Below are 8,264 nucleotides of genomic sequence, written 5' to 3'. Positions count from 1 at the left end.
GTCATCTCTTTGGGCTATTCATGATTATACATTAACGATATCCCTTCTCCCTTCTTTTTTTTTTCTTTATTCACAGCATGGAGTGATATCTCTCATAGTCTAATACGTCCTCTTTGAAGGATCGCGACGCTATCGTATCGCAGAACAAAAATATCAGCGTTTCGAGCGCCTCGTGTTGGCGATCTATCGGCGACTCGCGCACATAAAACAGCTGGTCGCCAGGTTGACTCGGTCTTTACAAAGTGCCCCGGTAAAATTTATGGTGGTCGCGTGTGCGACATTCTGACCAAGACGATCGCACGCCGAGCAGGCCGGGGCCTTATGGCTACAGGATGGCCCAGGCGTGGTAATTAGACCAGGGTTTCCTGTGAGATTACGGGGCGTAAGCCAGCTCCAGGTGGACGTGCAGTGTCAAGTATGGATGGCAGACAGGTAACGCTTCGCGGGCTTCGTTCTGACTACTGCTGCTCTTTCCCACCAGGAGATGCAAAAACATTTCTTGGAAAGGACAGCGCGATACGACAGCACGGGAACGTGGTGAACATGCCGCACGATAAATTCCGAACAGTCGCATCGACAAGGTCGGAAAGGCCAGCATATACGCACCATGCATCGACTTTCTTTTTTTGCGCAGGCCGCCTCATGTATAACTCGGTGTACCCATTAGCAACACGTTAAGAAGTGCCACAAGCAAGCAACCTTCATACTACCTTGAATGAGCCCCACGTTCGAAACGTGAGCATGTAACGACTGCACGTCATCGAAAAGCTTCGATGCGAAACAAACGAGAAGATGGGAAACTGAGGGGTCCGATTTTTGTTAGGCACGACCACATGAACTCAAGGTAAGCATAGGGGAAATTATTTGTAGTTATTTAACTGAAGCGGTAAAAATGATAAGCGAAAGGGAGATGAAAGCGGACGGGAAAAAAAAGAACTACTTGCGGGCGGGATACGAACCCACAGCCTACGCACTACGCGCGCGTTGCCTTCCAAGTCGTGGCACGTTGTGGGTTCGGCACCCACCGGCGACATGTTGTTTTACCACCCACTTTCATTTCACCTTTAGCTCATCATATCTACATACACTTCCATTAAAAACTGCGAGTGATCTCCGCTATGTTTTTCCTCCGCCACGTTATCTGATGATAGCTTCTAGGGCATTTACACACCACGGGATCGAATCCCCGCCACGGCGGCCGCATTTAGATGGGGGCGAAATGCGAAAACACCCGTGTGCTTAGATTTAGGTGCACGTTAAAGAACCCCAGGTGGTCGAAATTTCCTGAGTCCTCCACTACGGCGTGCCTCATAATCAGAAAGTGGTTTTGGCACGTAAAACCCCATAATTTAATTTTTTTTTATTTACACACGTCACTCCGTGAATTCAATGCCGCACTGTGGGGGAACTTCAGCGATGGAGTTTCCTATTAAAATCTCTTGAGGGAAATCTAGCGCTGAGATCGATCAACTGCCACGCGAATGACGGGCAGTACATGGGTTTGTCTTAACTTCTTACTTGCGGGCTTCAGACATTCTTGAGGTGTTTCGTTCTTATTTATTTATTGCGCTTTATATTTATAAATTTTCACGCTACATGTTTTTTTTTTCTAAAAGCATCTTGCCGCTAACTGCCTGCGCACATGCATATTCATTGCGAATTGCTGCGTTTATAACTCAACAGAAGTTGTTGCTGGGTGAGTTGGTTGAGATCTAAGTAATACATTGTCGGGCTAACAGGAAAATAAAGACTTAGGACGGCAAGTAACAAACTAAACTACATTTCTAACGTTCAGACACTCAACACTCAACTACATTTCTAGAACAGTGTGTCCCTTCTTTACCATGTCTGAAAAAAACAATTCAGCGCTCCACCTATTGTTTCTTACTTGCCCTCCTACTCACAGTGACTGAGTGTGATTGCATGTCTATGTTCCTTTCTTTCTTTATCTCTACTTTGTTACAACTTTACCTCCCCCTCCCCTCTCTCCCCAGCGTAGGGTAGCAAACCGGATCTTTCCCCCTGGTTAACCTCGCTGTCTTACCCCTCTTTTCTGTCTCTCTCTCTTTTGCCCTCCTAAGTCGTTACTTTCCTGTTAGCGCAACAATGTATTCATTATAACTCGATATCGCCCTAAGGAAACTAACTTGCGAAGCGTGGTAGTTGTTCCAAGGCAGAAAGATCAGGCAACACCGGTCATTCGTGCACGTTAGTAGTTGAATCACCACGCTTGCAGCTTCCGTAGACACTAGCAGCACAGTTCCTTCTCGTAATTTTTCCCGAAAACCCTATGGCATTAGAAACGGTAGCTATTTGTGGCAAAGCGTTCGTTAAGTGTTACGTCGTCTGTTCCAGAATCAGGGCTCTCATTTCCGAAGCTGTTGGCAAGCTAGAGCTGTTCCTATAGGGGCAACCAAACCACCAGCCGCGGCTTTCATAGCGAAAGCATTATTAGCAAAGGTGGCCGTCCAGTGGCAGCAAAAGCATTTACGCACGAACAACGTTTGCAATTTTCAAGTCCCACCATATTCTACCTGACCAGCCACAGAAACCGAATACGCTTTGTTCGGCCAATATCAGATCCTTCCCGGCCACCCCTGCGCATCGATGATTCTCGGGAAGTGCGTCAAAGCGACGTATCGCTTCGAAGCGTTCAACATCTGAACTGCGCAAGGATCCGTCCATCTGTTCTCGTCACCGACAGCTCCATCACGGGCAAAAAGAAGCCATTGCTCGGCACACAGCCGCTCCGCGTGAAGAGAAAGCACAAACCGCCAACGCGTTCGCTACGTCAAGCACCACGCTCGCTCTCTCTTTTCCCCTTCGTGACGTCATTAGGCGAGCAGCGCCATCTAGGGACGAATTCGCGCAACGTTTCTTTCCCTCGCTCTCTACGACTCTCCTCCAGCGCGCCCGCGCACCGGTCGGAGTTTAAATAGCCGCGCGTCCCACTTCTAAGCGAAGACGCGCTCGCACGAAAGTTGCGACCACGTCGCAAACGATTCCAAACTCCGTCCACTCCCACGGGAGCTAATTTTTTTTATTTTTTTTTGCGTTTGTTTTATTTTTTCTTTGGTACCCCCCGAGTTTGATTCCTGGTGTGGTGCGCGTGATAGCTCCGCCACCATCATCCGACCACCATCTGTTCTTCTCCGGGGCCCACCGCCCCCAGGGAAGCGCTCGGAGCCTTTGTGTGCGCGCAACGTTCTACTCTTCGACATCGCTTACACCTTCGCCGTCTCCGTACCTACGTGTCCGACGGCAACTCTCTTCGGGCGACGATCTGTTTGTGCGCTGTGTGAACCGGCGGCAGTTCGGCGAGGTTCTCGACTCGACTAGCGGACGCAAGAGGCGAGGACTTACTCGTTTCTTCGTCCAGACTACTCCTGTGCCCACCGGTGCCTTCCTGCCTGGCCTTACGCGTTCGGTTGGCTACCGAAGACGCCGAGCTTATCGGCCAGCTAGGGAATCCCCCCTCACCCCCGCGTTGTTACCCCGTGAAGGAGTCGACGCAGCCGGCTTGAAAAAAAAGAAAGAAAAAAGAAGAAAGACACTAACTGCTGTAAAAAGTGAAGGCCAAGAAAAAAAAAAGACAGATTCTCGAATTCCTCGTCTATCTCCCCTCCTCAGCGAGGCTTGCTGCTTCTTAGTCATTGTGCAACGCGTCAATAATTATCCTCGAAAGACAGATAGAGTAACGAGGAAGAGGCACCGGCTCCTCGCCTCTTAGTATCCCAAAATTCCAGAACCTGAGAAACGGGTCTTCTGGAAGAAGCGCCCGCAGTTCTTGAGCAACGCCTACCTCCTTCTAAGTAGAGGCAGCAGCATCGGGTTATCTACGCTCACTCCCTCTATCTAAAACTGATCAGAGGAGAAAACGAGAGTAGGGTCAACCTCGTGTCCGTGTTTTCTTCATCTAAGCTTGCTCGCACGAAAGAAGAAAAAAAAAGGGGGGTCTTCGGTTACCGCGAGCCAATCGCGAGCTTCTGTGCCGCCTGCGTAGTCTGCACCATCGAGACCAGTGTGATTGGAATAACTACACTCTACGGAGAAGCACAGCGGCAGTGAGAAGCACAGTGAACGTGAGCTGTCTTTCATCCATTTCATCGCAAGAACCTGTGCCCCTTCTCGCGAAAACTCGCCGAGAGGATAGGGGGCGACAAAGTTGAGAGCCAATCAGGCTTCAACCACCGAGAGTACCACCGGAACAGCAGCGCAACCGAGCATTCTTTCTTTGATATACTCCTGCCGGCTGCAAAGCACAAGTGGGGGCACAAGAAGTTCTACGAGAAGCAAAGGCAGGCAGGAGAGTCACGGGACTTCGTTTAACCGCCTCACGCCTCGACAGCGTGAAAGAAAAAGCGCAGAGGTCGAAGCGACGACGAGTCGACTTTTTCCCTCGCCCGCCCGAGCATCCTTTCCCAACCTCGCGGTCGATTTGAGCTTCGTGTTTGTTTTCTTCTTCTTCCTCCGGCCTTCTCACTTCCTTCTCCCCGCTTCGTCGAAGCCATCTTCTTTCGTTCCCTCTGCGTTCTGTTTGCCGACGTCGACCGTGCGGGATTCCATCGCGTCAAGCCAACTCCGTCGCCTTTCCGCAAGAGCCGGACTCGACGGGGATCCGACGACGACCGACGGGGAGGACCTCCTCTTCTCCTTCGCAACCTAGTCGACGACGACGCGCCACTGACTTCGACTATCGGTGAGTGGTAGAACGACCCACTGACTCTTATTTGCATATTGGTTTCCTCGCGAGTGCCGGTACGCGTTCTTAATCTCCCCTCTACCTGGCGGTCAGCGATTTACAAAAAAAAAAATATATGTGGCCGGACAATGCATCAGCGCGGTTTATTTCGGGCGTATTGACCCTTTCGAATTCGAAGCGTATTCTTTGCCTCATTCTTGGCACTTTGCGGTGGGTAGGCCGGTTCTTGTCCTACGCGTCGCCTTAAGAAAAAATTAAAACAACACGTGACAAACGTGGTAATCGAACCTGTGCCGTCGAGCACGGCAGCCGGATGATGTAGCCATTGGATGACGATCGCTCTTTTGTTCTTTTTTTTTTTGTCTCTCGTTCCAAAACCAAGCAGTTCTTTGAAATACTCGGCGCATGCGCCCCGTACTACCTTGTCGCCTTCTTTCCTTGTGGCAGCTCGCGCTTTGAGGCGTCGTGTTAAACTGCACCACCTCCGGGACTGGCCCACCTTGCCCAGCACATTCCTAAGCTGCCTACGCTACGTATAAATTGCGCAACCATGTACAGTCTTCACGATCGGCCAATTTATTTCAAGTTCTTTCGCGGAAGCACAAATGCCATCGTCGATTGTATAACACGTAGGGTCACTGATGACGTCTAATCCGTATTTATTTCGCTTGCTACGCGTGTCCACTACCTGGTACCTGTGTACCAACAATCCCTGTGTCGTAGGCTCGCGTCCAACGGATGGCGTGGAAATCATGCCAGTGCTGTCGTATACCATCCTCTACAACGTGCTTGTAGTCGTGCTTCTGTCACCACACGCACGCACGCTCGCGACACACACACAAACTACTCAACTTGCAGGAACAAGCTGGTCCACCTGGTATCGTTTTGCAGAACCCCAAATAATGCTGGATAGTCAGGTGCCCGCGAAATCCTTCGCATAACAAAGATTCCCACAGTGCGTGAAATCTGTTCCCACTAGTGCGTGAAATCTGTACAATTATTTCGTTATTATTTATTCGCTACACGTAAAGAGATCCGCACTACATGCGTGACCTAGTCTCGATCGAAACAATGCAACATTTTCCTTGGGGACTGTGGGAATCCTTATTGACCTTCGCCGCTAGACAAGTTCAAAGTTTCTATTACCACGAGCCGACAAAGCTACCAATTGCTGAGCACTTTCTTTATGTTCGTTTTCATCTTCGTGTACTCTTGGTACTCGCGTGATCGATCCAGGAAGGAAGGGGCTCCCTGCCACCTCTGGAACCTAGCTTCTTGGTACTTCCGTATACGACTGAAGAACGCGTCACTATGCGGTCATTTCCGTATTTTCTAGGCCACTTTGTCCCTTTCGTTGTACGAAAATGCGGCACTATGGACGCCCCGCTGCTCACGTATGAATGGGCAGTGGCAGTTTGATTCCTATCGTCAGGCGACTCTTAGGGAAGGCTACTTTCCAAGCGCCGAGTTATTGTTGCGCTGGAGATTGACTAGTATATACAATAACCTGCGTAATATCAAAAAGAGGGGAAAAAAAGACAAAAAACAAGCAGTAAATATGTTTCAGCACGACAGGACAAAAAACAAGCGAATCCTACTCATCAGATCGTGGTTTTGGCACGTAAAACCCCATAATTTGACTTAAATTTCGATCATATGTAAGCGTCTGTGGATGTTGTCGGGGCAGGCTATGTATGCCTGTGTGAGGTCCTGCTTTAGAGAAACATTAATTAAAGCTTAAGCTAGCCGAGCGGCCCCGATGTGGAAGGAGGCCGCTTCGACTAAAACGATGCATGGTCCGCGCTTTCGGTGTTCCGAGCGCAATGTATCGCACGCGGAAAAGGTGCGGAGTACGGCTGCAGTGTCCGATCAAAGCACGCGTATTCTCAGACGCGTCAAACACAGCTGCAACGCTCTCGCCACATTCGTCATCGTAGCCTACGCTCACCGACTGCACTGTCCGGACCGCGCTGCTGGTTCCACGAAAGCCTCGGCGCAGTTTCTTGGCTCACTGAACTCGAGCGAATGTCTAGGAATAGAGAAGCTCCGAGGTTGAAACACCTCGTTCGTAGCGCTAAAACACGGGCCAACATCAGAAGAGGCACAAGAAAACGTAACCTGCGTAGGTACTTTTTTTTTTAACCCCTATAATACGATATAGTTAGAAATTGACTCCGGTTTCCATAAGCTTTCTCTCCTATTTCAATGCTGCAAAGTGCCACTCATTTGAGAAGGTGCATCAGGCTTTGCAAGGAATACGTTGAGATTTCCGAGGTCGCGTAAACGCCCGAACCATGCCATGGTGTGTAGAGTAAGCGGTCTCAACGAATCCAGGCAGTAAACCGAATACATCTGCGCCGCGCAAAAAGGCACGAAATCTAACATATGGTGGGCGGACGGAAAAGTACTCAGTACGTATTATTAATTTTTTATAATGTAAGATCCTACCAAATGTAAACGCCTCTCAACAAGATAATGAAATTTAGAGTCACAAAAAAAAAATGCACACAAAGCAAACTGGTTTCATATAGCGACGGATAGGTTTCAACATTATCGGCACCACGGCCATTTTTTTTTTCATTTTTCTTTAATGTCTGTCTCCAAGCGACAGGCTTTCCCAAAGCCTTCGGGACGTTTAACTGAATTGCTAAGCCTCGGGCAAATTATCTTTAGGCAGTGCGTTGACGCAACGTTTCTTCCAGCGCGCGTCGAATCAAAGGTTCCGTTGGCTCGCGAACGTGCTCGGAATGTTCGACGCGTTTGTACTCACGTGTCCGTACTGAAGCGTGACGACGGCAAGGCAAACTTTTTCTTTTTTTCACGAGACCACCGGCGCAACGTATACATACGTATATGTATTAGCAATCGCAGCGCCGGGAACGACAAGTATACCTTCGGCGCGTATCTCAACGTTCGACGGAGCCTCGAGCGATGCAATTCCTGCAGCGTTGGGCCTTGAGGTGTACGTTCGCGATTCGAACGCGGGCCAAACTCCACGCACCACGCGGAAGGCTAACGTCGTAAGCGTCAACGTCGTGGTGCGCAATCGATTTCTAAGGCTCACTTTCGAGGAATGACCCTCGGCACCCTATAGACGCGGGACGTCGCGCCTCGTCACCGAAGGAAACCCCGCAGATTCATCGGACCGTGCTCCAGCTAAACGGTACCGCATTCGGGTCAGTGTTGACGTTGGTCTAGTGCCGATTAATAAGCAGTCCTCACACATTCGTGCTTGTCGATTTCACCGGGAATCATGCGTGCTGCAGTAGAAACTGAAACGGTCCACTCAAGCTGGATCGAATCGAAGTGCCTCGCCCGAAGGACGAAGCGTCAGACATCGAATTGACCCGCGTTCCTTAAATATTCCAGCCCGGAAAGTTTCTCCCAGAGGTCACCGCGATCGTGTTACGCAATGCGCAGTTGTCTCGAATGGATCGAGGACTGTATGCGTGTGGTGGATCTACGGGCGCTGTCGAAGCGATCAGGAAACGCGCGCTCGCTGTCGTTGTACAACTTGATAGCCCGTCACCTATGCGATCACCTCGCCCATGTGTTCACACCA

At 50.0% G+C, this 8,264-nt stretch overlaps 1 protein-coding gene across 1 annotated transcript in view; it reads left to right on the top strand.

The window, feature by feature from the left end:
• The first annotated feature begins 2,974 nt into the window (after window positions 1-2,974).
• Window positions 2,975-8,264, top strand: part of LOC142560100 (very long chain fatty acid elongase 7-like) — a 95,110-nt gene continuing 89,820 nt past the window's right edge. Inside the window, exon 1 of the mRNA XM_075671918.1 lies at window positions 2,975-4,699. The gene's annotated coding sequence lies outside the window, so the exon portion shown is untranslated. The remainder of the gene's footprint in view (window positions 4,700-8,264) is intronic.

This window comes from Dermacentor variabilis, chromosome 10 (genome assembly GCF_050947875.1).
Source record: "Dermacentor variabilis isolate Ectoservices chromosome 10, ASM5094787v1, whole genome shotgun sequence".
Classification (NCBI taxonomy): domain Eukaryota; kingdom Metazoa; phylum Arthropoda; class Arachnida; order Ixodida; family Ixodidae; genus Dermacentor; species Dermacentor variabilis.
The sequence above is the reverse complement of the archived record's forward strand: the minus strand, read 5'-3'. Positions and strand labels throughout refer to the sequence as shown.